The 27763-nt window shown below is 41.9% G+C and overlaps 1 protein-coding gene across 18 annotated transcripts in view; it reads right to left on the bottom strand.

The window, feature by feature from the left end:
- LOC308572470 (poly(rC)-binding protein 3-like) overlaps positions 1-27763 on the bottom strand; it is a 191057-nt gene that overhangs the window by 75212 nt on the left and 88082 nt on the right. For 2 of the 18 annotated variants that reach the window (XM_081168568.1, XM_081168570.1), the window contains exon 1: positions 17689-18109. The exons of 7 other annotated variants lie outside the window; for them this stretch is intronic. The gene's annotated coding sequence lies outside the window, so the exon portion shown is untranslated. Of the gene's footprint in view, positions 1-17325; positions 17559-17688; positions 18110-27763 lie in introns of those variants that run through there. 9 more of the 18 variants (XM_081168575.1, XM_081168574.1, XM_081168576.1 and 6 more) reach the window with 7 other exon arrangements.

Raw genomic sequence — 27763 nt, 5'->3', positions numbered from 1 at the left:
TTTCTTTTGATATTTAATAAGCCTTACCAACCAAAGGCATGCCTATACACAGGCGCCAAGTTCCGCGAAATACCTGCACCCCACTTTAAGCCCACACATATTTTGGGTGGGATATCCCTCTTCATATAACCAACATGTTTAACTCTAATTAATGCATGAATGGCTTAAGACCACAGAGTAAGTATTTTTCCAGGTTTCACCATATGCGCATGCACAGAAAAGGTCCCTCTAGTTGCGGAAACCTCGGGATCCGACTGGAGCTCCAGAACGGATCCCACCCGCAACTGGAGGTACCACTGTACATAACCCCCAGAATATTGCATTCTAGAAGTGGGTAAATAGCGTCTGCAAAATGTCAAAAGTTTATTATTCTTCATCATCTTTATGGAGTTTTTTAACTTCACCAGATATGAATTTGGAAGATGATTCTTGATTTTATTAAAACTGGGAATGGGGACATTTGGGAAGATGACATCGTGTTTCCAATTCTTGAGAAGGCAATTAACTTAAGTGAATATACATCTATGAGGAGACACTGTATTTCTCCCCAATCTGAGGTAACTTCCACAAATATGGGGAAATTAATTATAACAGATTTAAAAACCACAGCTGGCACAAGAAGGGATGTTGATACAAATCTAAGGTGATCTGCAACATACATATGTTTGTGTGAGAGATTTTTTATATTTAACTATCACGATTAATTCATAGGAAATAAAACATACAGAGCAATAAGCAGGGAAGGGACATTATGATAAGTGCTTTAAGGTTAACAATGCAGAAGAAAGGAGGAAAAATATTTGCAGTCTCTGAAGAGGACAGGAGATGAATCATTTGCCTGAAGCCAAAGGATGACAAGGAATAAAAAGATTAGGCATAAAAAGGTTGAAAGAAGCTTTCAGGCAGCTAAGTCATGTGGGTGCCTGCAACAGCAGCTTGTATTCAAAAGCAGGAAGAAGCCAAGGCCCCATGCACCGCTCAGACTTCACTGTAGCCTTCAGTGCCTTTCCAAACATGGATGCCGATTAATATGCAAATTGTGCTTTCTGGGGATTTGCAGGGACTAGGCTCAGAGGGATCTCCTCCTATCTTTGGCCTATGGCAGGCCTGCACAACTTCTTGTCCACCCAGCCAAATGTGGACAAGAACCCAACAGGGCTCCACAAAGAGAGGGAAACATTGTGACTCCATTGTTTCCTTTCACTTTAAATATATATATATATATATATATATATGGACAGAATATCTTAAAGAAGAAACTTTGTTCCTAGTGTTTTCGAGGGAAAGAACAATCAGAAGTTTCTCCCCCTAGAGGGGAGCTATGAAATTGTAACCTGGGAACTTGCAACTGTTTACTGATTCCAACCGTGGGAAAGAGTTCTGTGACCTTGTAAGACAATGTCTTCAGAAGCACTGTTGGGTGCTTTCTGTAACATAAGTGCCCTATTGGATCAATTAAGTCAGAAGATGGACTTTATGACAAAAGCTGCCAGTGCCTTTGATCAGGCAGTGGAAAATCATAAGGAGCCCATTCAGGAACTAAAACAGGAGTGTGCCATGACAGAACAACGAAAAGAAGAGGATCTTGTTGAATCTGGGACGCCAGGGATGGAGGGACTCTCGGCCCAGCAGGCAAATGAGCCTTTGGACTTGATAAATGAACTTGGGAAAAACCAGACTTGGAAAGATAAAGTTTGGATTGAATTAGAAATGGGGGGTTGGATTGAACCCCCTATGTTGGGATGTTTGGGCTTTCCGAGTCTGGAAATGGGCCGTCAGAGATTTGGAGCTGTTGGGACTTCCAATTTTGGAGGGAATCTGAAACATGTTTTAAAACATCACATGGAGCTTAGTCTGGATTATGTGAAAGGGGCTGATTTGTCGAAAAGGGTCAAAAATACTACAAGGCTGGAGTTCCCGCGACTGAAAGGAAAATATGAAGAAGAGCTGCAACAGGGACATGGAAGAGATTTGAAGGCCTCGGATATAAGGGCACCAGGTTAATGTGCCAGACTAATGGGGGGGGGGGAAGACTGACAACCCTGGGACCGGGGGGAGAGGACACTGGAAGAAGATTGGATTGAACTTTTTTTTAGTACTACTATTACCAGAAAAGTTTTATGAATGTTGGGAAAATGTTGAAATGAAATTACTTGGCTCTGGTTAAAATATTTAAAGAATTTGGTAAAAGGGTAATGGTTTTGAGAAATTGATAAAAAAGATTTAAGTTTTAAGCTTTAAGGTCATTTTTATAAGATAAAATGAAGAATAGAGTAAGATAACATAATGACAAAATATTATGAACTATGGAAAGGATTTGCTGTGACAACTATTAATCAAGATATAAGAGATGGGAGGGGGAGGAGGTCAGGGAAAGAAGGTAATGGAATTTGGAGAATTTGAAAAGGATGGTTTTATTTTTTCTTTTTCTTTTTATGTTTCTATTTTTTTTCCTTTTTTGTAATTTTGTCTTTTTTGTGTATTTTTTTTAAAATTCTTTTGTTTCAATAAATATCATCCAACAGGGCTCCACAAAGAGAGCAGCTGCACCACACTGTGACTTGCAGTGAGCTTGTGATTTACATGAATGCATAAGTTTATATTTGTCTCTGGTTCAGGAGTGGTTGGTGTGAAGGGCCAGCAGTGTGCACCTGGCCTCCCAGCACCAGCACCTCTGCAGCTTACTGGGAGGTAGAGGAGTGAGGTGGTGGGGAGGTGAGCACAGTGCAGACACTGGTGCTGGGAGGCCAGATGGGTGCTTCTGCCACTCACTGTAGCTGCTTCTGCCTCTGTTGAATTGCATGTTGTTAGTTTTGTCCCAGTCTTCCATCCTGTCAAGGTCATTTTGAATTTTAGTCCTGTCTTCTGATGTCTTTCTCTCCCAGTTTTGTGTCACTTGCGCATCTGATAAGGATTTACTCTGATCCTGCATCTACATAATTAATAAAAATGCTGAAGAATATTGAGGGCACCCCATTCAAAAGGTCTGTCTGTTCTGATGGGGATCCACTGATTGCCACTCTTTGGCCTTGTTTGCCAACTGGTTGTGACCTCACCTGATGCCAGTACTACCATCCAGCCTGCATTTAACTGGCTTGCCAACCAAAATAACATGGAGGCCTTTGTCAAACGTTTTTCTAAAATCAATATAAATTATGTTACAGTGTTGCCAAAATTCACTAACCTTGTAACACATTCATTGAAAAAAGATTCATATGACAGGATTTATTTTTGACACGTCTATTTTAACTCCTAATCACCGCATTGCTACAAAATTGCCGGCAAATAGACTCTTACAATCTGTTCTGGAATCAAAGCCAGTTTGCAGTTTCCTTCCCCTCCCCCTTTTGAAGACTGGGACAACATCTGCCTGTCTCCAGTCTTATGGACCTGTATCCTTGGGTACCAAAGGAGCTTGCTGATGTGCTCTCAGAACCTCTGTCTATCATCACTGAGAAAACCTGCCAATTCATCAAATTTGCCAGAATTAAGCTATGCCAAATCTATTACTCGAAAGCTAATTAGGCCTTTCACATACATACATAAATAATAAAAACAACAATATAGCTGCATGGTTTGCAATTTTAAAATAATGGTGTACAACCTAATATACCTTGTAGAAAGAAGAGGATAGAGAAGAAAAATGAAAGTAAGCAAGTTCAGATGCCAATTCTTACAATATCTATAATAGCTAGGTGGGATTATCATCAAGGGAGACAGTTGGAGGAGGGGGAACCAGTGGCGTGGACCTTCCTCCTGTCGTCTTCTCTCTGTCACTGTCAGGGACTGGGCAGAGGAGGAATGGTGGAGACCGCCTCCCCATCCCGACCCTTCCAGGGAGGAGGAAGAGGAAGACAGTATAGCTCTACAACAGGGGTTTGAGGGAGGTTGCAGCTCAGAGGCAGACGAGGGGGAAAGTTGGGAAATCATGGGAGAGCCAGAGCAACACCCAGCTGACGCGTTGTCACTAGAAAGCATTCCAGACCCTCCATCTCCCAGAACCCAGCGAGCCTTGAAAGTAGGAGAGCAAAGAGCTCAAGGACAGAGGGCACGTAGCAGCACCCGTAGAGGAGAGGATGGTGACGAATAAGGAAGTAGGAGAGAAGTGGGTGGAGATTCACTCGGGACAAGGCCACTGTCCAAGAGGCTGGGTTCTTTGTAAGATTGAAATTAAAAAGCACTTTTTCCTTGTCTTTATACTTTCCTGGGCAACCAGCCGGGAGCCGCTGACAGCACCCTGACAGTCACATGGAATGGCAGCTAAGTGGTTCTTAGTCCACCATTCTGGGTTGTTGCCTGTGTAGATGCGATTTTAAAGCTTTACTGTGAAACTGTGTATAGTGGAGCTGTGCATGAAGATGCTCACAATTTGGAGACTGTTAACAACCGCATGTGCATATTGATAATCCCAGACAATTTTTTTTTAATGTCTCAAAGCTCTGAGAAACTCTGGCAAATGTGGTCTTCTAAATATGTGTCAGGAATCACTGATACCTGGGACATGCAAAGATGCCTATTTTCAGGCACCCATGTAATTAATCTCAAATAGTCAGTGTTCGCCAAATTTTGGACATCCATTGTAACATGAATACAAAGTCCTGGTCAGGATATTTTACACCACACGCCCCTGTTTTTACTGAGAGACTGAGTAATTCATAAAAGGCAGGCTTGTCTCCATAACGAAAAAGAACAGACTGCCACAGACTACTGTGAATCTACTCAAGCACCGTGACATGAAAGCTGTCCTTTCAACATGATCTATAATGACACTTTTCTTTATTGCTCCAGCTTGAATGCGCATACCAAAGAGAATTATCAAAGAAAAGCCCGTATCGTCATACAATTTACTGTTGCAGTAGTCTTTTGCATTAGTTGCCCTAAAAATGGTCAAAGACAGACTTAGCCCGGCTTCCTTTGGCAAAGCATTTTTAGACATATTCTTCACGTATCTGTTCAGACATTTTAGCAGTTAAATACAAATACATATGAAGCAAACATGCCACCAAACTGCTGCTAACTTTCGTTGCAAGGCATGAACAGGATGCAACAATCCCTGACTTACCTACACATCTTTTATATTTCAAACTTTGATAATGTATAAAAACATATGTTTATTCAAGTGACAGGAGATATTTGCCTGGAGAGGAGGCTCCAGTATTACAAGCAATAATGATCAGTAGTTCCACATGGCCACACAGGACACAGGAACTTCATTATTTTCTTCTTTGACTGCTTGTTCCTTGGGAAAAGAAAAATAGTGGCTCCAAGTGATAAAAGTCATAAGGTCCTAAAGTTGTGGTTCGAGGACCCGACTCCGGTGAAGTGAAATGAAGACACAAGGACACGTGATATAAGGTTAATGGGCTAGAGAAAGGCCACAACTTTATTGGTTACAGCATTTGAAAAGGTATTGGCTTAGGCATTGGATCGAAACAAGTGGGTTCTTCACCAGTAGGTGGAGCCTGTCGATGCTAATCCGACTATAGGCTCACCCCTGCTGTCACCGAGGGTCGTGCCAAGGCCTCCCGCCAAGCAGGCATCGGACGGAATACACGACCCCCAGATTCCTTTAACGGAATACCCCTAAAAAATTGAAGGCATAGGCGATGGCCACACCTAGCACTTCCACACAGCGCAACACATTATTCCAATGCCTAACCTACCCACCAATACCACAAAAAAGTTGTGACGATTGCTACGAGGTAGGCGAAAAAACCAATTGGCCTAGTGCCAAATGGAAAAACTCCTACCAGGCCCCCCAGCCAACCAGGGCGACCAACCTAAGGTCCATAGCAAGGCCGAAAAAACCTGAGCCCTAACTAAAGGGAGTGGAGGGTGGGTGACTCGCGAGGGGCGAAGGAAGGAAGAATGAGGCCGGGGGAAGGCTGGCGCTGCAGCAAAATGCTGCTGAACACGCCCCCACCGTGGCCCCCGGTTGGATGGCCACCGAGGGGGCGTGAGCGCCAGCCAGGTGAGTGGGCAGCAGGGGGCCACGCCCCCTGCTAGCCGGAGCTCGAGCCCCGACCACAACCCCTCCCCTCCCCTTCGGGGAGGAGAGTCTTTGCTGAAAGCTTATGCAAATGTAAGCAATTGTGCAATGACATTAGACGATGGAAATAACAGGAGATGAAAGGTAATTTTTAAGGCCCTTGAAAGAGCAGGAAATGGAGAATTCAAGAAAGTCAGTTGTGATTTTATTTTTAATATTCAGAAAGCGCATACAAGGAATATTCATTGCTGGCATGCTTTGCAAGAATGTGAACAATTAGCCTGAAACTTGACAAAGGGCTTATTTCTGTCCTCAAAGTTCTTTGCAGTCAGGATAGTATTAAGCTAGTAGCTCATTAAATTGCCAACATAAGAAACTATATTAAAACTGCATTTAAACCATGAATAGTTTCGGTGAGAATAGTTACTGTCCAAAATGAAAGTTCAATGTAGTTGAGCTCAAACATGACTTTCTGCCAAATACCTGTAAATGGTGTGTGTGCAAGTGGGAAGAGTGCTGAACCTTTTCAGAGCCTGCCACAACTTGACCAAGAGAAAAATGGCCAGCTGAGTGGAGCCATGGTAGCAAATACCTCCTATCCACATCCCCCCCCCCACAAACTTGCAATTAACTCTCCTTCTTTCAATAGGTGTTTGGTGGCAACCCAGTTTTGAAGACGTGGGTCTGCTTCTGTCATGTTTAGCTTCACCTTTGGATCAGGACTGAAATCTGTGCAATCAATTCAGGCAAAAGAGGATTAGGGGATGGTCTAGTTTTTATGCAAAGCAATCTAAACGTACTATTATTTAGAAAGCTGTATAATCGGAATCATGCTAGCAAAAGTAGGAAATGCATTTCATTTGGCATCAAATTATCATGTCTAATTTCATCAAAAGGTATGATTGGCTAGTACCTCCTGATTCTCATAGGGAGAATCATATTTAAATGCATTTTTGATGATGCTCTCAGTTACATATATACAGCCAGGATACAGGGGCATTTTATTAGTAACCAAAGGAAATTCTATTCTGGCTACTTTATTATTTATCTCCCCTCTCCGTGTATGGTTAGGGGCTTTTAGCTGTATTGACTTTTAGTATCCATTGGAGACAGAATATTTGCAGCCCATTCTCTGCTGGCAGAGGGAAGAGACAGAAGGCCATAAGTTAAATCAAAATTCCATTTTCATAATGGTTTCATTGCGTGGCTCCTGAGGGAATTCTGATTGCATTAGGAAAGTCTCCTATATATGGGTGGATTGTCATTGCCCCTGAACTCACTAAAAGCCCATCCATCTGTGAATGTAATAAAGGGCAACAAAATGAAGAACCTGCACATGCCACTCTGTGCAAAAGCAATCCAGTCCCCAACCACTTCTAAAATTATTTTGATGATCAGGTATTTCCAAGGTATCTCCCATTTCAAAAAAGTTGTTGCCTATTGACTTTGACACAGACAGCCTCAAGAATCTAAGTAAAAACTATTTCAGACTGGCATTCAATTTCTATGGTGATGTTTTAAGTTGATGAATTCAGTCGATATAGCTGAATTTTATGCTCTGTGTGTGTGTGTGTGTGTGTGTGTGTGTGTGTATGTTTCAGTTTTAAGGGGGGTTGTATTAAATTTATATTTCTGAAATTTATCTTGAATTATTGTATCACAACTGGCTGAAAGCAATAAAAGATTACTGAAATGTATTTGTATAAGGATGAACATACAACCCAGGATAGGTTAGGAGATGCTTAGAGTACTTAGGTGCTTTCAATGAGTTCAAGACTTCAGGCCAGGGCCAGATGAATTACATCCCAGTGTGCTGATGACTGTAATCTCTGAGACTTCTTGGAAAATGGGTGAGGTGTCAGAAGACTGGCGACAGGCAAATGTTATTTCTATCTTTAAAGGGGGGGGGGGGCAGGCAGACATAGGAAACTATAGACTGGTTGGCTTGATGCTGATACCAGGCAAATTTCTAGAATAGAATGAGGAGCAATATTTTTAGAATATAATGTATTGTTTAGTAGGAGCCTGCATGGCTTTATGAAGCATAAATCATGCCAAGCGAACCTAAATTCGTTTTCTTTCTTTCTTTTTGCAATTTGTTATCATTTTCTTTACTAAACTGTTTTGAAAATACAAATTAAATATAAATCAAACAATGGGTAAATTATTAACATAACAGGCTTAAGGCAGCTCAACAACTATACTCAATACTTTCTTTCTCCATTACATTTTCTTTACAGGGTTTTCTTTGCAAGATTTTTCGTTATAAGGTTTTGAGATGAAGAGATAACTCAAAAGGTCCATAGTCTAGAGTAAATAGGAAGCAGGGGGCAGGCATTATACTCTACACTTGTCCAGTCTATAAACGCTTCCCATATGTTCTCAAATGGGTCTTTTATCTTTTGTCCCTTGGTTGCCCTTAGTTATTGTGATAATTGCGCTAAAAGAGCACATTGCCATTTTTTTTAATACCACTGGTCAATATTTGTTTTGGAGTGTCTTTAATTCTGAGCTACCACTGCATGTGCAGCTGAGAGTAAGAGCTAACCCACGCTTCCAATTGTCCTGTGCCTAGGAGGCATGGGTCTGAGCAGTCCTGTCTAGGCACGGGTCCAAAAGGTTTGGGCCTTTACGCAGCCACTCCCCCCCCCCGAAAACTCACTCTTTAGCACTAAATTGAAATAAACGGCAATCTGTTTGTTCTGATTCAGCACTAAACCTCTGGTTTTCCCAGGGGAAAGTAGCAGCAGGGGTGTAGGACCTGGAGCGGCAGGGGCGGGGCGATCCACCCATGGGGGGGCGATCTGCCCACGGAGTCTGCATGGAGGACACAAGCCCCACGCTGCTGTTTTGGACAGTGTGGGGCCCCGAGCCACCCCATCAGTCCCCGGAGAGACATGTGGCTCAGGGGCGCTGCAGGCCAGGCCCCGTTGTAAGTGCCCCCCCCCACAGCATACCATTTTGTCACCCCCCTCAGGGATGACACCTGGGGCAAACCTCACCCGCACCCCCTTCCTATGCCCCTGAGTGGCAGGGCAAATGGAGGTGTGGATGAACCCCAAATCGCTCAGCCACTCTTTATAATTAAGATTTAGATTCCTAACCAAGAACATATTTAGCAAAACCAAAGTTGAAGATAGATCTTAATTCCCTTTTTTACACAGTTGTTAGTTTTGCAAATCATGGGAATGCTGTAGATGTGTATCTTTTGATTTCAGCAAAGGTTTTGAGATGAAACAAAAGTTCCCATGATTTCCTCGTTGGCAAGATGTTAAAATGTGGGCTGAATGATGCTACTGTTTGGTGGAGCTGCAGCTAGTCTAGCAGTCATAACTCAAGCGCTCATGAATGGCTCTGAATCAACTTGAAGGGAGGTGCCTACTAACATCCCAGGCACTGTACTGTTAATCATTTCCATAAATGACTTAGATCAAGGAGCAAAGGGGATGCTTATCAAACTTGCAGATGGCACAATGATGGGAAGTGTAGCTAATGCCATAGAAGACAAAATCAAGATTCAAGTGATTTTGTCGGGCTGGAGTGCTGGGCTGAAACCAACAAGGTAAAATTCAACAAAGATAACTGTAAAGTCCTGGAGTTAGGTACAAAGAATCAAAGGCACAAGTATAGGATGGAGGTGACTTAGCTTGGCAGCAGGACATGTGAAAAGCATCTAGAATGTTTTGGGTGATCACAAGCTAAGCATGAGTCAGCAGTGTGATGCTGCTGCTGAAAAAGCAAGTGCAGTCTTATTTCTTTAATTCTTTAATTATTAAAAAACCCTCCCAAGGCAGATGCCATCATCTAAGTTTGTAATATAAAATCAAAACAAGTTTAAAATAATAAAAAGTGTATTTTAATAAAAAATATAAATATAATAAAAATATTGATACCCTCCAAAAAACTAGCAACGATATTCACAAGCTCAGTAATAATACTAAAATCAAATACATAATGATAAGCTACAGTAGCACCAAATATACAGCAACCCAAGAAGAATCTCATTCAAGAGACAACAGAGGCCACATGAACATCTGCAGTGATGGCTTTATAAAGAGAAGAATGCATAAAAAGGCATCATTCCACTCTATTCTGTCCAGTACTGGGCAGTACATCTTAAGTGGGCCAATGTCAAATCTCACAAAGAAGGGTTGAAAGAGTTCACAGAATTGTAGGGGAAGGGACCCTGCGGGTCATCTAGTCCAATGCAGGAATCTCAACTAAAGCACCCATGACAGACCATCCAACCTCTGCTTATAAACCTCCAGAGAAGGCAAGTCCACCACCTTCTGAGGGAGTCTGAAGGTATAGCCAAGAGAAGATTAAAATACTGTAAGGCCTTCAAATATCTGAAGGGCTCTAATGCAGAAGGTAGAGCAGATGGAGAATTCCTAATGCTAAGAGTTATTCCACAGTGGTGTCTTTGCATCCTGCACTGCAAATTCATCCTGCACTTAGTGGGAGGTAGACTTGATGACCAAGGTCCCTTCCAACTTTGTGATTCAATTATTCATTGTCATGAAACAAACTAAGGCTTAAAACTTTAATTGCTATAAATGCAAGAAAGTTAGACACCCGTCAGGACAGTTTAAAGAAAAAGCCCAAAGTGCCCTTTGAGGGAGTGGGACCAAAAGCAAGATTAAATTACCGTACCTGCATGGGAAATAATCACATGTGGTTTAAAACACAGTAGTGAGAATTGCTCCACCACAGAGGCCCCATTAATCCATACTTCTTGGTGGCAGCCTGGAGTTGCTTCAAGTTGTTACTTAACATCAGCTGACAGGCACATCCAGCATTTTTAAAACTGAACTCCTCCACCACACCCAATGTGAATTCCTTTTGTGTCATGGAAACAACTGAACAACACAAGGAGGACACTATACCTGTATGATACATGCGTTTGCCACATTCACACTTTACATCCTTAGGTGTATACGGTACTGTACAAAACATATGCAAATGTTATGCCACATTTTGCAGATTGGTCAGAAGGTTTACTCAACATACAGAGTACTGGGCCCAGAAAATAGTGTTGGCATCACTGCCCAGGAAAAAAATGACATGTGGCTGAGTGTCCTGATTGTCATGAATCTTCCAATATTCAGGTTCACTGGCATGATCTAAGTTCTAGCATTTCTCTACACAATCCACCAAACAACTTTATGAATTCCAGGCCTTCTGGTACCAAATGTAAGTGGGATATGATGGAGTATTATGCCCTTTTGAGGCAAGGCAACCAGAACTGTACCCAGTAGTCCAAGTGTGGTCCCAACCATAAAGGTATTATGCTATTGGCAGTTTTAACTTCTATCCCTAAGATGTGATTCATCTTTTTCACAGGTGTCACCATGGCCTTATCTGGATACCAGCATGAGGAAAACTTCAGTGATTCTGCACCACTACACAGAGGCCTATGAATCAGAGATTTGTGCATTCTGGGATATCATCCAGCTTAGAATAATAGAATTGTAGGGTTGGAAGGACCACAATGATCATCTAGTCCAACCCCACAGCAATGCAGAAAACTTTTGCCCAATGTGGGGCTTGAACAAATCAGAATCAAACCAATCATTTGATGTCCTGATTTGTTAACTAGATAGTTAGAATAAAACACAGTTCCCTGATTTGTGCATAATGCAGAAATGCAGTTTAGTCAGAAGTGGATGTAGATGCTTTCGCACTTCCCCTCCAATGTATGAAAGAGGGAAGAGGAAGAGTGTGAGTCGAAGGGACTGTTTGTCTATGATCATCTAATTGTGTGCCAAGGCCTAGTAACCCAGTCACTCCCTATGTAGTGAATAACCAGACAAGGCAGCAGCATATAGATTTTGGGTTTGAATAGGCTACAACTTTCTGGTTACAGATGTGAAAGTTTGGCGTAGGGATAGGTGAAGCCCTTTATTTAACCCCAGCCCATCTGCTGGGAGTGAATCTAAGGGTAAACCACATCCTGAGTGTCGGGATTGTTATAATGGGGGGAGCAATGACCTACATCAAATAGGGGTATCCCTGAGGGGTCCCTGTTGGATGAGTGCTATGGCCCAAGCACCCACCTGTGTGTCGGACAGAAGCAATTCCTCACAGATCCCTTTAATGGGCTACTCTTAACCCAGGAGGGGCAGGCAGAGGCTACATCCTCCCCTCCAGACAAAACTAAGGCTTACCCAATGCCTAACCTCACAAAGTTGTGTTGACTGCTATAAGGTAGGTGGAGACCAAGTGGCTGGTGCCAATTTATCAAGTGGGAAAATTCCTGCCCAGCCCCAAATGTGGCAGCTGACAATGTCCACAGCAAGGTATTAGCGTGAAGGAAGAAGCATATGAAAAAAAGAGTGGGAGATCTGATTATAGACCAAGGAGGAGTGCTGAGCCAGCCTCAATGTATTCCCCTGGGGGTGGACACAAGGGACACCCACTGGCTGGTTGGGTTCGCCCCCTGGACCCAAGCCTGCTTGCCACTGGGCAATCCGTGGGCAGGCCTCCACTCCTCCCCAGCCAGCCACGGGATCGCCAATGTGGGATGTGGCCAGGCCGCAATGCTGCCTGACCATTAAAAGTAAGTGGACTTGTGGTTTAGAGCAGGGGTAGGCGACCTAAGGCCCGTGGGCTGGATGTGGCCCAATCGCCTTCTCAATCCAGTTCATGGACGGTTCAGGAATCAGCGTGTTTTTACATGAGTAGAATGTGTCCTTTTATTTAAAATGCAGCTTTGGGTTATTTGTCGGGCAAAGGAATGTGTTCATTATTTTTTTCCTTCAAAATATAGTCCAGCCCACCACATGGTCTGAGGGACGGTGGACCGGCCCACGGCTGAAAAAGGTTGCTGACCCCTGGTCTGGAGCCTCCAGCACATGCACCAAATCAAAGTCAGTAGGGGTCATAATTTTGGCTATGAGGTATTTCCTCCAAATCATCCCCACCTGCCCCACACCTGATGTCATCTATGATGTATTGGGTAAGGGGCAGGTAACCAGGTGGTTGCAAGGAAACAATGTGAAGCTTAAAATGAGCTTGCCAATGTTCCTCTGCAAGTGTGGCTTTCTAGAATTGGCTGCCCTAAGGAGTTTCCCCAAGGGGGCACATAGTCAGTGCTGATTCAGGCTGAAAGAAAGCCTCTTTGAAGCTACACAGTTCCACAGTGAAGCTACACAGTTCCATAATGTAGAGCTTTTCAAACTTTTCATGTTGGTGACACACTTTTTAGACATGCATCAATTCGCAACTCAGTAATTCAGTTTTACTAGCAAACCAGAGGTTAAACTAACCCCTTTCCCCTTTCCTGGGAGGAGCGCAAGGAGCGTTTGCATGACACACCTACACACTGCAGCCGACACACTAACATGTCATGACATACAGTTCGGAAAGCTCTGGTATAATGCCTGTACGTACGCCCCACCCACCCATCCAAATGGCCCACAAGTCAGAATCTGGCTCACCAGCTGGGAAAAGTTCCCCATCACTGAACAGCCAGGCGCTTGCTGATATGCTCAAATAGACAGAGCACAGAGCTCCCTAGAAACATAGATCACCAGAGAACTGTGGGATAACCAGCCTCATAGAACCAACATGCTTAAGTCTAAATAACACATGAAGGGCCTAATACCACAGAGTAAGTAAGCTGTCCTGCCAGGCTTAGCAATGTCCACTTCCCCTCACTAGGGAATCAGGCCTATTGTTCTTCCACAGCCTACCTGAGAAGCTCAGTGTTTAAAGAGGTTTGAGCTGGTTGCTCCGGTTCTGCATGGCTCTCACAAGCCTCTTTTCAGTTCCTAAACCAATAATTTAGGAACTTTCACCACTTTGTAACTAAGCCAAGTTTTACTGCCTGTGCAATTTTTTCTGAAGACTGTCTGGAAAAGCAGTTGAAACTGACCACTGGAGAATTTGTAAGTAAACTATGTCTAACTTACCAAATGTGTGGTCTTTCCCTGTGTTAAGGGAAGAGGAAAACTTGGCAACTCACTTTAAAGGGCACATCTTAAGGATCTCCTTTTCCACATATTTTGCTGCATGTTTTGTTACTTTAAATCTCTGCTGGGGTCCTCTCACCAAAGAGTACCTGCCGCCAATTTCAATCTTGGCATCCAGAAATTATCCTCTTGTTGGTGCAAAAGAAAAATAATATATAAAAAAATTGCCTTTTGCACCAAGAACTAACTGGGATCATGATGTGAGCAGAGATGTGTAGCTGAAACCACTGTAGCTGAATCTGAAACAATTTGAGGTAGCATCGGCTGTCAATACAGACTGCTCTCCAAAAATAGAGTAACAGTGGAATAGTAACATATTTGCCTGAGGATGTTTTTCACAGGAATTGCATTCTGCTGTCTGTTTATTTGCTTTTCTATTATCTTTAGCAACATAAAAACATGTTTTTAAAAAGCCTTCAGTGTTAAAAAAACCCCCTAATACTCTGTACTTCTACCTGGATATTTGCTAGACAGTGATACAAAATTTCTGTTGTGTATGTGTGCTGGCATCTTTTACAAAATGAAGTTGCCTTTGTTCAGCTTTTTAAAAATATCCAGTCTTACATAGTATGTATCAATCAGGAATAATTACAGCAGGACGGGCCATTCCATCCTTCCCCAGCCTTGCTACACATGCTTTTAAAAAATACAGGCACAGAACTTCATTAACTAAATGCACTGAATAAACCTTAACATCTCAGCTAAATCTTATCTGCTCTGGATTTGCTGCTTAGCAGTAAAACCCAAGTGACCCATTTTCCCATCTCCTGTTGATTTTATTAATTGATGGCAAACCAGGCAGATTTCCCTTCTCTAAGTTCCTTTTAAAATATTTAGGAAACATCCTTCATTATTGTCATCTTGCTACTGCTCGTGATTGTTCCTTAGCATCTCGCTTATATGTTGATTCTTTTTCCCCTCTGCTTCAACTAAATTAAAATGTGCTTTTGCCTAAGAAAGCTCAGTTGCAGAATAACTTATTAAACAGTAGATATCTTGACATTTACAATGTTAATGCATGTTTTAATCTGCTTTTTGAATGTTTTAAATTATAGTTGTTCGTTTTAATTTTATAATTTTATTTTTCTGTAAACCGCTTTGAGGGTTTTTTTAAACAATCAAATGGTGTATAAATTCTACGAAATAAAATAAAGGCCACTGTGGTTTGTGTACATCAGGGCTCTTTAGCTACCATATATGCCATGATTAACTTTCCAACTTTTGAAATTTCTTGGCACACGTATTTGTTAAAATTACCACCAGCCTTTTTTTTTTTGTAAAGAAAACCAAATGTAGCAGTGAAATGCTGGCTTTTTAAAAAAATAATTAAAAGCATCCATAGTGGAAGTTACAATGAGCACAATTTCTGTCTTACTGTATATTACTTTGCCAGAGATAGCAGGGATCTTGAGAAGCCCCCACATTCTTGCAACGGTTTCAGTGCACCAGTTTTGTACTGCTCTTCCCACCTTTTCAACTGATAAAGACTCCTTTGTTAGCAAGCATCCTGTTGCGCTCTTTTGCATTCTGATGCATTGGCTGACACCACACACACACAAACCACTATCCAAAAAAGCTTCTTTTCCACCTGCAAAGCACTCTTAACCGCAGAACTAAGCCGCAATGTATCTCCAGCTATCATCACACCACCATAAAGCAGACCCCACTTTTCTTCCACAAACCTTCAGTAACAAACCAGCTGAAAACCTATTCAACTTCCCCGCAGCTGACTATTACTTTGAGGATCTCAGAAAGATTGAAGCTTTCTATAAGCTCCTTCTGCTATTCTTCTAGCTTAGGAAGCGATTTCTCTGTACCTTCGGCATGCTCCAGACCTCTGAAATCCTGTTGTCATGCACTTTTTGAAGTTGTCAACCCCAGTGTAGTGTATGATACTGCTAATTAGCTTTTACGGGAGCTAACTACTCAATTTAATATCCAAGCAAGACTTAATGGTATGATAGCATACCGTTCATTATAATGAATTTTTACTCATTAAAAAAAAATAAAAATCTGCAGCAGCTAAGTATAAAACAAAGCTAAATCTATGGGCCAAAACCTGAAGTAAATATCACAGCTAAACTTTTATATATATATACATATAGTGATCAGATGCTAACAAAAGGAAGGGGGATTATTAGACTGATGGTATAAAAATGGTTGCTAAAAGTGGCATTCACATAATAAGATAGTACGTACCAAGGACACTACTGAGTTTTGTTATTTAAATATTTGACACAGTGGGATGGGGATGTTGTTTCACTAAAAGCCGAAACATGCATTCTGTTGCTTTATTACTGCTATGTTAGAACACGTAGAGCTAAAGACAAATACCAATGCATTTATGGAAGAATTGTCAGTATAATGAAAATAGTTCACACTCCTCCAATTAATCCTCCTCAAACCCCACAATGTATAAACCCAGACTAAATGATATTTTTGATAATGTTTTCATAATGATATGAGGAAAATGTGTCCTGTCTTTCTGGTACAATTCACCTGCTATGCCTGCTTTAAAACCCTTTCACAACCCTGTAGCTTGACTCATATTTGCTCATATTTAGGCCCCCTTCTAATTTTGACCGATTTCCTGAACTGTTTTTTAAATAAAGGCGATATAAGTCATCAAAAAGGAGAGTTCCTTTTCTTTACTGTGGTTTATGTATAAAATTATAGCTATTATGCCCTGATCATCATTAGGCAGAAAATCACGTATTTTAAATAATATTTACAACATTATGAGGATGAAACAGAGTAAAAACAAAAATCATAAGTTAATTATAAATTGTTTTTTAAGACATATTTATACTGATCCTGTTAATATTAGATACACAAATAAAGCTACATTGTTTCATTTTAAAAAGCCCAAAGTAAATGAATGCTAATAATATAAAACAGTAAAACAAAATCAGTATATAAATATTATGGCAATTTAAATTATATTAGTTTAATATTTGCATTTTGTACAACAACACCCCCCCAAAAAAACAGTGGTGCTTCTTTAGTATTTGTATTGGCTCCTGACAACAAATTCTGATAGACCAGAAGGTTGTTTATTTTTAAACAACTCATAAAAAGACAAAGAAAAAGAGACATTAAGATTATGCCCATTTACCTTCAGAAAGTAAAACTACCTGGGCTTGTGGCTTTTCGCATGTCACCTTTAAGTGCTGATTCTAATGCTATCATATAGTACATGCAAAATTACTTGCATTCACAATTCCATGTTAGGTTACAAAAAGCTTTCTTTCTTTTCTGAATTTCTGTTAAATTTCCAACTGCCTATTAAAGGAAAAAAAGAATTCTAAATAATATGACAGCATTTTAAATCCTCAGATGAGAAATTCAAGCTCAGTTACTCACCTAAGTGAAGCCAACATATTTCAGATGACAACTCCTAATACATATTTTAACACAGCCCGCTTGTTCATAGGATAAGCCCCTTGTGCATAAAAACCAAATTACTCTTCAAGGAACTTGCTAGTTTTAAATCTTTTCAAGCTTTGCTCGCTGTGAGGCTGCTCAGCTGTCAGCAGTGCCAGTAAGCAAGCTGTACACATCACTGATGAAATTCCTAATGGATGTGGGCAAACCAGCAAGCTGCATTTTAGAGACTTAATACTTAAAGGAAATGCATATTTTTAGCTCCAGTTTAAGTCTTGACAACACACTGAAGATTTTGCTGGTGCAGCCCTTGTTTTCTCCGAAGAGCTACATCGAACTGACCTGATGAGAGAGTCTTCGAGACTGTACCTCATATGAAATTCTCAGTCAGAGTTTGGGGACAATTTCTTTTCTTTTCTTTGGACTTGTAGCTGAGCGTAGACTCTCATTTCTCTTCCAAGAGTGGACAGATGGCCGGTTAGTCCTGAGCCTTGCTGGAATGAGGCAAAAAGATTTGCATTCTCTCACCCTCACCCCCCCCCCCCGGTTTAGCCCCCAAGCAGATAAGCCCGAGTCAGGCAGAGTCAGCGCACAGCCCTCCCCCCTCCACCAATCATTTCAATTAGTGCTAGATGAGAGGAGCTTCTGCTTAAAATCTGCTTAAAGAAGGGGGCCAGAGGGCAGGGCAATTGCCTTTGCTCTACAATGACAAGAAGCTGCTATAAATATTGCTGAACAAAAGCCCTTGTCAAGGGCCTGGAATGTGTCACATCCTAATGCAATAGAATTGCAAAAGCTCAACATGCACATGGGCTACAGAGGGATTAAAGGGGTGGGGCAGGGGGGGCGAGGTCTGAAAAGGAAAAGAGACTCTCCACAAGAGAAGCTGTCACCTTCCCGGAAGTATATCACTCTGGATTATTACACACTAATTAGGGTCCTTTTAAAAGGTTATTGTATTCTTGGCTAAATGAATACATCCCAGCCACTGATACACATAGGCTTAAGTGCAGAGGCACACCTTCGCTCTGCTCATGGGCGATGAAGGACACCTGAAGCAACTCAGCCCTCTCAAGAGTCACTGTGAAAGCTGATCTGTTGTGTGCACAAAATCTGAATGAGATTTTTGGGTGTTTTTAAAAAATGTATATTTCATGTATGTGTTTGTCCCTCTCATTCTCTCTCTCCAATCCCTTCTCAGCAAACCCACATTTCCCACAAAGCCTGTGCTTAATCCCCAGCCTGCACCTCCAATCATAACAAAGCCCAAAGCAAGTGTAACAACATTTGTTCACATCCATCCTTAGTTAACCTTGTTGCTCCCACTCCCAGGAGTGGCATTTCACGTTTCCGTAGTGGGAGCAAGATTCCCAGGCAGGTGTAAATGCTCACTCTGTGATATATTAAAGACACCCCTGTGTTTTTACAGCTGAATTTCAAAAGTATTGTTTTCCTTTTTCAATAATAATAATAATAATAATAATAATAATAATAATAATAATAGCAATTTCATCACACAGGACAAACATCAAGCACACCTTTGGAATAGCTCTAAAGTGTGCAGGCTGTTTATAACAATAGTCTAACAGTATTCTCTCCCCAATTACTAGAAAGAATGAAAGAAGAAAATTATTCAAATACGCAAATAAAATAAGGAGGACAGATTATTAAAAGTACAGGAATAATGGATAGTGCTAGAAGCATTCAGGGCACCACCAAAGAAGGAGCAACTAGTTAAAGGGAGGGCAAGGACTCAAGGACCCAGAAGGGGACATTTGCAACCAGCCAATAGTCATTCTTCTGCTACTTTCAGACAAACTGAGACCACCCCTTCTTCCAATCATTCTTGGCCCAGTCGGTGGTTCCCTTCCTTCCACATGTTTTCAGCCACGGGGGTCTATGGTCCAGTGTGCAATTGACTGCCTGCACCCATCCCAGAACCTCACCCACATCCTTGAGCTTTATCAGGTGAAACTCATCCATTAACACCTGACCAGACAGCATTCTCCACACCCCTGGGGAACTGACTTACAACAGTAGTGGAGTCCAAGTTCCTAAGTATACAGTCATACCTTGGTTCTCAAACGGAATCCATTCCGGGAGTCTGTTTGACTCCTGAAACCGTTCGAAAACCAAGGCACAGCTTCCGAAGGGCTGCAGGAGCTTCCTGCACTCAAGCGGAAGCTGCATCAGACGTTCAGCTTCCAAAAAATGTTCAAAAACCGGAACACTTACTTCTGGGTTTTCAGAGTTTGGAAGCCAAAATATCCGAATGTTCCACCACCTTGAGGTTTTTTCTACAATTAAGTGGTATATAAATTTTATGAAATAAATTCATTTGGAGTCTTCTTCCACTTGCTGTCTTCCAAGGAGAAAGCAAAAAATAACGACTTGGGATAAATAGGGGAAAGTGCTGTTAAATCAGGCAGGGCCACAAGGGAGGTGGGAAATCCAACACTACGTTGCCATTTGCATGGCAGCTGTAGAAAATGGCTTTAGCAGTGCACCAGCTCCTAACAAACAGCAACTACAGCAAAGACAGCCAGAGCCAAAAATAAGCCATTGGGTGGAATAAATGGGTGGGTCACCAGGATGGCCCCATATGGAGGTTTGGGGACACGCAGGTGTTGGAAATGTTAGGGCAGAAGTGTTTTGTTTTTTCCCCAGCAGGACCCAGGGCCCATGAGCCACAGGTGGGGGAGTTTTAAAATTGTGGGCTCATAAAGGCAGAGAGAGTGTGGGCAGAGGTGCCAACTAGAATAATATATGGGGGGCATGTAGGCCCCCTCTGCATAATCAATCACATGACACAGCACAAGCACACCATTTGAATGGCACTGCCCATCAACTTGGGGGGGGGGTGGACGCCTCAAATATTTTAGAGGGGGCGAAGAGACCTTGGCCCCTAGGAGTTGGCTCCTGTGGGGCAGAGCTCACTTCCAGGCTTATCCCAATGATTGTGTCTACTGGTCATTGACTGTAATAAATATATACATACACACACCTGCAATGGCCGTGGCCTCTCACCTGCACCGCAGGACACAAATCCAAGCTTCTGAGCCCCTCCATTATAAGGAAACTTTGTTGCCCCTTGGAGATGATCTCTGAGCAACAAAAGGTGGGGAAATGCAGACAGGTAACTGCAGCGATGTTTCCTCCTTGCCCTTCTGTGACTTACAGCAGAAAGGTAAAGAAAGGAGGGATCAGGACAAGGCACGGAGCAGGCAAATAGACTGCAATAAGCTAAGCTGGCTGACTGGTTGCTTTACTGGTAGGTGGAAATGAAGTTTCAAATGCAAGCACAGCCCACCCCTGTTTTTGTACAGTTATCCGCAGAGCTGGCCGGCTCATGAGGTGGGCTGAAGCAGCTGCCTTGGGCGGTGGAAACTCAAGAGATGGAAATTCAAACAGCATGGGGCCAGGATACCTAAAATATCATCTCACTGCTCATATACCCAGTCAGTTACTTCACTCTGTCTGATCTGTATGATGCAGGCATCACCAGGTCTTAGCATGGTGGAGCCTCCCTTTGGAACTCCATCCTGTTACAACTGATATTCAGAGGCCTGATGCCTCCGACAGTGAAGGATGGATACAGCCATCGTGGTGGGTACCCACTATGAATTTGCCTACCCCTTTAAAGCCACGCAAGATGGTGGTCATCACTACCGTGTGTGGAAATGAATTCCACAGCTGAAACTATGTGTCGTTTGAAAAAGTACTTTCCTAAGGCTTTCCCCTGACTTGTCACTCAGGGCTGTGGGACTGGCAAAAGAAATGATATTCTTTGGGGCTTGCTGGATTCTCACACCCGGAGTCCTGGGACTCTGCAGCAAGGCCAGCTGGTGCAGAAACAGGCAATGTCCTGGTTCAAGCGCAGGGCAGGCCAGGTTTGCTTTTTAACAAGGCATGTTAGCGGAGGGTTATGAGGCAGGACCTGACTCAGTTGGTTTCCACACAGCTTAAGGTTGACTGGAGGTCAAATGAAAACGCTTCTTTGACTAAAGAAAATTATTGAAGAAGAGGCAGCAGCAGCTATTCTGACAACACCTATATTTAACGTCAATATAGCTTGTTTCAGGCTGCCAGAATTTGGCTAAATTTGGGCTGGGAAATAAAAGCAGGAATCTTCAGATGAACAGCATCCACACACATCAGTGACAGTTTACCTTGGTTCCTGCAAAGGATTTTTGGGATAACTAAAACACTGGTGTGTTCATCATTCCCATAATGTGGTTAATCCCAACTAGGGCACCACACCTTTGCTATCCCTCATGTCCTGCCCTGTCCTGCCCCATCCCATCTCCTTTCTTTTCTACATTCCCAAAATATGTTATTTGATTGTTAATTTTTCTGAAAAGTCACTGGAACAATCCCCTAGTCCCAATACCTACTGCAACTAAACCAAGTGCCAATAGCTACATAATCATATGTTTTATCTGTTTATGATATTAGTAATTCAGGGCTGGTGTGCATCAGATATGAATTCAGGTATCCATCAAGATACCAATACAACACAACCTCAATGGTTATAATAAATATTTATGATAGACAGGAATAAAATAAATCATAATGCTGACTAAGCATAACCACTTGAAATCCCTGGGCAAATAAAAATGTTTAAATCTGGTGCCGAAGTAATTATAATGCTGGAACTAGTTGTATCACTTTGGGGTGGGCACTCCAGAGGAGTTACCAGGTACCATGGAACTTACCATTTGAAAGTAAGAAGCAGCGCTTTGCATTGGAATTTGCACTTGGAAGCAAATAGGCAGCCTCTGTTTACTATAGGATATCCTTCCCTCTTGACTCTGATTTACCATACATTTCCTTAAACTTCATCTTTTGCTTCTCTTTCACTGTTTTAGGTTACAAGCCTCCAGGGGCAGTGGCTTGCTCAACCCGTAAAGCACCAAATAAATAAATAAAAACAGCAGATGGTTGTTTTTTTGAGGGGGGGGTATTTATTTCTGTGTAATAATTATTTGCCAAAGTCCAATAAAGCACCCAAAACATGTATGATTTAACCATAGACTATTGAGCATGCTGCCTTATGGAAGTGAGTTGTGGGCAACTTATAACTGCCAAGAGTGATGCCTCAGGATCAGGAAGATTGTGGACGTCGCATGGCAGGACAGAGTCTCAGATAAAGATGTGCTCTCCCAAGCCCACATTCGCAGCATGTTCGTACTCCTGGCTTGGTAATGTCCACAGACATTACCTGCAAGGGAATAGAAGATGGCAGGATGCCCAAGGATGTGTTCTATGAGGAGCTGGCTTCAGGCCCAACAAGCCCATTGGCTGACCAACTCTGTGTTACAAAGATGTCTGCAAATGCGATGTGAAGGCTGGGCAACATCAACCCCACCATATGAAGCCAACCCTGAAGCCAGCTCCATAGAGCACATCCTTGGGGATCCTGCCATCTTCTATTCCCTGGCAGATGACTGCAGTCCTGGAGACAGACAGTCAGGTCATGTATGTACACTAGAGACCAGAGGAGAAATGACTGCTGGGAGGAGCGCAGAGAGAAGAAATGTCATGGTGCAACTGCAGCAGCACTGCTGGATGCCTTCATCTGCCCCAGATGCAGCAAAACATGTCTCTCCCTTATCAGTCTCTATAACCACAGCAAGTGCTGTAACTCTCCCATGGTTTGACTTCACTCCCAAAGGTGCACTCCTCCATTGTCTCCCAAGGCAGACAGATACCAACAGCTATTATGAAGAAAAAGCTTGGATCTGCAGTGTAATGTAGCCCTATTCAGAAGTATTTGCATGCCAAATCTGCATGCTGGGTTGCCCCACCTCCTGGTGTCCATGTGTACAGCATGAATGTATGAACAAAGGAAGCCCTAGTGCGCATAGCTAAACATATGAAGGTACCCACAAGCTCCAAACCCTGCAAGATTGGGGTAAAGCCGTACACGCACCAAGACTTTGGCTTGGCAAAATTTCAGGCTGTATGGACAGGTGCCAGGCAGGCGGGAACGCATAATATCTTTCACATTTTGTACAGTAAAATAGATCCATCAAATGATGAGTGCCAGTTCTTTCAGTGCATTTTCTAAAACAGAGTCCGCTCACGTTCATTCAGTAATGCTTCACGAACAGAAATGGCCAAACACTGGCAAGTTGCTTATCAGTTACAGTGATAGCTCGGGTTAAATACTTAATTCGTTCCGGAGGTCCGTACTTAACCTGAAACTGTTCTTAATCTGAAGCACCACTTTAGCTAATGGGGCCTCCTGCTGCCGCCACGCGATTTCTGTTCTCATCCTGAAGCAAAGTTCTTAACCTGAAGCACTATTTATGGGTTAGCGGAGTCTGTAACCTGAAGCGTCTGTAACCTGAAGCGTATGTAACCCGAGGTACCACTGTAAAATCAGAAAGTCTCAAACTCCCTATTTAGATCCTATGTCAGGCAATGCTTGGAGCAAAACACAGAACAATCTTCAGTCTTAGTATGAGTCTGAAAATATTAAAAGCATCAGCACATATCTCACAAATCTGTTATGAAGTACACTTGTTCCGTTGGCAATCACAAAATGTTCACCACCCCCAAAAACAGATATAAGTACTAACTCAGTACTCATACCCTCCTAACATATGTTGTCTGAACAAATAATACTTTTCATTTACGTGGCGCTTCAGAATATTCAAAGCATTTGATGTACATATTCCTAGTAATCTTTAAAACAGGCGTGAAAGGTATTGCATCACTATATACATAGGTAGGGAGAAAGGATGAGGATGAGAGATGGCGACTTGCCAACGGCAAGTGTGTTGCTGATGAGAGATTTAAAGTGGGGGCTTTGCGCTTAAATGGGTGGCTGAAATGGGCTCTGTATTTATAGAGAGTATTTGTAACCTGCCCACTCATAAAAATATAATAGCAGTGTACAAAATGATGAAAACATCATAAATTTATAAAATACAGGAAACTTATGAAATAAGCAAAAATGCAGGTCTGTCAGGTTAATGAAGTGATAAAGCTAGAACAAAAAAAAGCACAGTGAAAAGACCTTAATATTGATATGAAGTTTTCAATGAAGATTATACAAACTTTTTCTTTCCTTTCTATATTTTTATGTAGATTTTCAGTGTAGTTCTTTCTGTATTACATCTCTATCTTACTTTTAATGTTTTTCATAATAAAACAGAAAAAATCAATTGTCTTTATAAGGAAATTGGCTCAAGTGTTCTCTTCCAAGTTGAAAATATTATTTAAAAGCATTCAATATTCAGCGTGTAATACAAAATGAAATTTTGTTTCTATGACTGTGCAAGGAAGGGGCTGCCTTCTCAGACAGGCTAGTAGAAGCACATCACCGGTTTGAATGGCGCTGAAGGAAGCAACATGGACATTTGAATGAAGCCAGAAAAGGGGAAAGAAGTCTGGCTTTTCCAGTGGGATTGTGAAAGCAAGCTTTGGACAGCGGCACAGTGTTGCTTTTGCAAGACTGGCATCAAATGGCTCAGTTCAACTTGCCAACTGATAACTCTCCAGCAGACTCTCCTAACATGGAAAGCAGTCCTGTCCAAGGTTACCCCTGAAACTCTCTGCTACTTAGAGAAGGAGGGACAAGTTTTCATATATGATCTGCTTTTCACTTTTGTTCTGTTTATAATCTTAATTTTTTTAAAAAAATAAAAATCCTTTCTCCTCGTAGGGAAGATGATGGTCCAAACAACGAAACATGTTCCTGTATAAAGATTTCTGTTGCCCATTGATATCCCTTTTTAAAGTAACATTTAAAAAAGAAATCTGTGATGTCATTGGAACAATCAGATTTCCTGCTTTACATACTGTATAGTTACTACTATTCTAAACACTCTCTCCATTTAATTTATGACTCTGAAGGGCAGCTCAAAATTAGATGCATTTGGGTTCAAAATCTGACATGAGAAACTAGGAGGAAAAAACCCACATGTGGAAAATTTGCCTTCTACACTAGAAGAAACCTACATGTGGAAAATTTGCCTTCAACACTACATAGCCCTTTAATATGTTTCATTTGATAAGCAAGAAGTGTCACCACTGTCAAATCATATTGCATTACAGTTCTTTCCTTTAACATGTTCTTGGGGGAAATAGTGGATTATCCTATTTTCTTTGTCTGAATAAAATGTTTCAGATGTAGAGATAAAGATGTTCTCAGCTGAGCCATTAAACAGTGAAGTAAAATGAATCAACAGAGCAGAAGTAGCAGATTTAATTACTGCTTAGAGGTAGGAAGGAGAACTAATTACAGTGTTCATAAGCCACATGTCAATCTCCTCCTTAACCATGTGTTTTGATTATGCTGAGAGAAGCAGACTCAGCAGCAACACACAACGGTATAAAATATTTTCACAACAGAACTTTGTAGCAAGTTAAAAATGGAATTTCTGCAGAGGAAGGTTGGTTTCGGATAGTTTGTCCTGCTCATTAACTCAATAATTGAACAGTTTTGTTACATGAGCAGTGCTCAATTAAAAAATGATAACAATAATAATAATAATGTGGATCTATTCAATGAGTAACAAATCATCAAGTTACAAGAGACACAGCCAGAGCTGCTTTGCATGCTAGACAGAACTGGGGAGAAGCAGAGTTGGTATCTGCTCTCCATGTCTCCACGTTGCCAGGAGAGATGTCTTCTGATCTCCAAGAATGAAGAATGAGCATATTCCCTCTTCACACATGACCAAGACAAACCACAGCAGCTGTTGAAGCTTCTGTGGAAAGCTTCTTACAAGAAAACTGGCCATCAAGACAGAAAGGACAGTAATTATGTGAAGCCCACATTCAGGCAAGATGAGTTAGCAGCAATGATCCAAGTTTCTTTCATCATGGACATGCCAACAATTCCCACCTCTGTATTTTTGTTAGCGCAGAGAAGTGTCATGGGGTCCTGCATTTTTCCTACTGTCCTGTTGTGTTTCTCTGTGTTAAGAATGTGCCATTAAGTGTGTGTCTGGTCCCATCCTCTTTTGAAATGTGCTCTCTGATAGATTTCCACCAAGCAAATGTGGCCCCTAGTTTAGTGCAAAAGTGAATGAGTTCAGGCAGCAAATGTTGAGGGAGGGGATCTCCCCTTCCAGAGTTTCAAAAAAACTACGGTTCCATTACATTACCTTCCTATCTGTAAAAAGAAGAAAGAAATACAAGCTTTGCATATACTCTACATAAGCAGCACTGACTGAATTTACAAAGCAAGTGACTAACTGTGACAGTGGGAGTAAGACTGCGTCAGTTGACTCAGAAGTAAAAATTACTGTGTTTCGAGTATAAAGAGCTAGATAATATTTATTCACTGCTACCAAGCTAAAAATAATTCAATAATACCAACAGCTCTTTTCCAGAGATCAGAGGCTTGTATGTGCATTTATACATTTTTATTTTGTTTTTCTTCTGTTACAAATAAAATACTATTTGTTATACGGTCACAAAAATATTTGCATAAGGCAAAGGAAGAGCCTTGGGTGAAATATTAATCTTTGGAAGATATTTTTAAGTCCAAAAAAGCTTTGACAACCAGTCAGTGAAAACACTCATCCTATCCATTTATAGTTTGAAAGAAGAATGTATATACAGCAGAGAAGAACTACAATCCCAGGATCACATTGCAAGTATTTGGAGGTGGTGACGATGCATAAATTGGTGCAAGGGGAAGAAATGGAGGAAGTGAGAGATTTTACTTTCTTGGGCTCCGTGATAACTGCAGATGGTGACAGGAGTTACGAAATTAAAAGACGCCTGCTTCTTGGGAGAAAAGCGATGACAAACCTAGACAGCATCTTAGAAAGCAGAGACATCACCTTGCCAACAAAGGTCGGTATAGTTAAAGCTATGGTTTTCCCAGTAGTGATGTATGGAAGTGAGAGCTGGACCATTAAGAAGGCTGATCGCTGAAGAATTGAAGCTTTTGAATTATGGTGCTGGAGGAGACTCAAGAGTCCCATGGACTGCAAGAAGATCAAACCTATCCATTCTGAAGGAAATCAGCCCTGAGTGCTCACTGGAAGGACAGATCCTGAAGCTGAGGCTCCAATACTTTGGCCACCTCATGAGAAGAGAAGACTCCCTGGAAAAGACCCTGATGTTGGGAAAGATGGAGGGCACAAGGAGAAGGGGACGACAGAGGATGAGATGGTTGGACAGTGTTCTCGAAGCTACCAGCATGAGTTTGACCAAACTGCGGGAGGCAGTGGAAGACAGGAATGACTGGTGTGCTCTGGTCCATGGGGTCACAAAGAGTTGGACATGACTAAACAACGAAACAACAACAAAATGAGTAAAGGATGCAGAACACTCCCTTGGATCTGGGAACAATGCAGATTACATTGCTGGGGTAACAGGAAGTGTCAGGGAACTGCCATCAGAGGCAAGAGGAGAGGTAAGACTCTCCAATGATGCAGAGGAGGGAACTAGC

Source organism: Podarcis bocagei (genome assembly GCF_964188305.1).
Source record: "Podarcis bocagei genome assembly, chromosome: 13".
NCBI lineage: Eukaryota > Metazoa > Chordata > Lepidosauria > Squamata > Lacertidae > Podarcis > Podarcis bocagei.
This window is presented reverse-complemented; position numbering and strand designations above follow the sequence as displayed.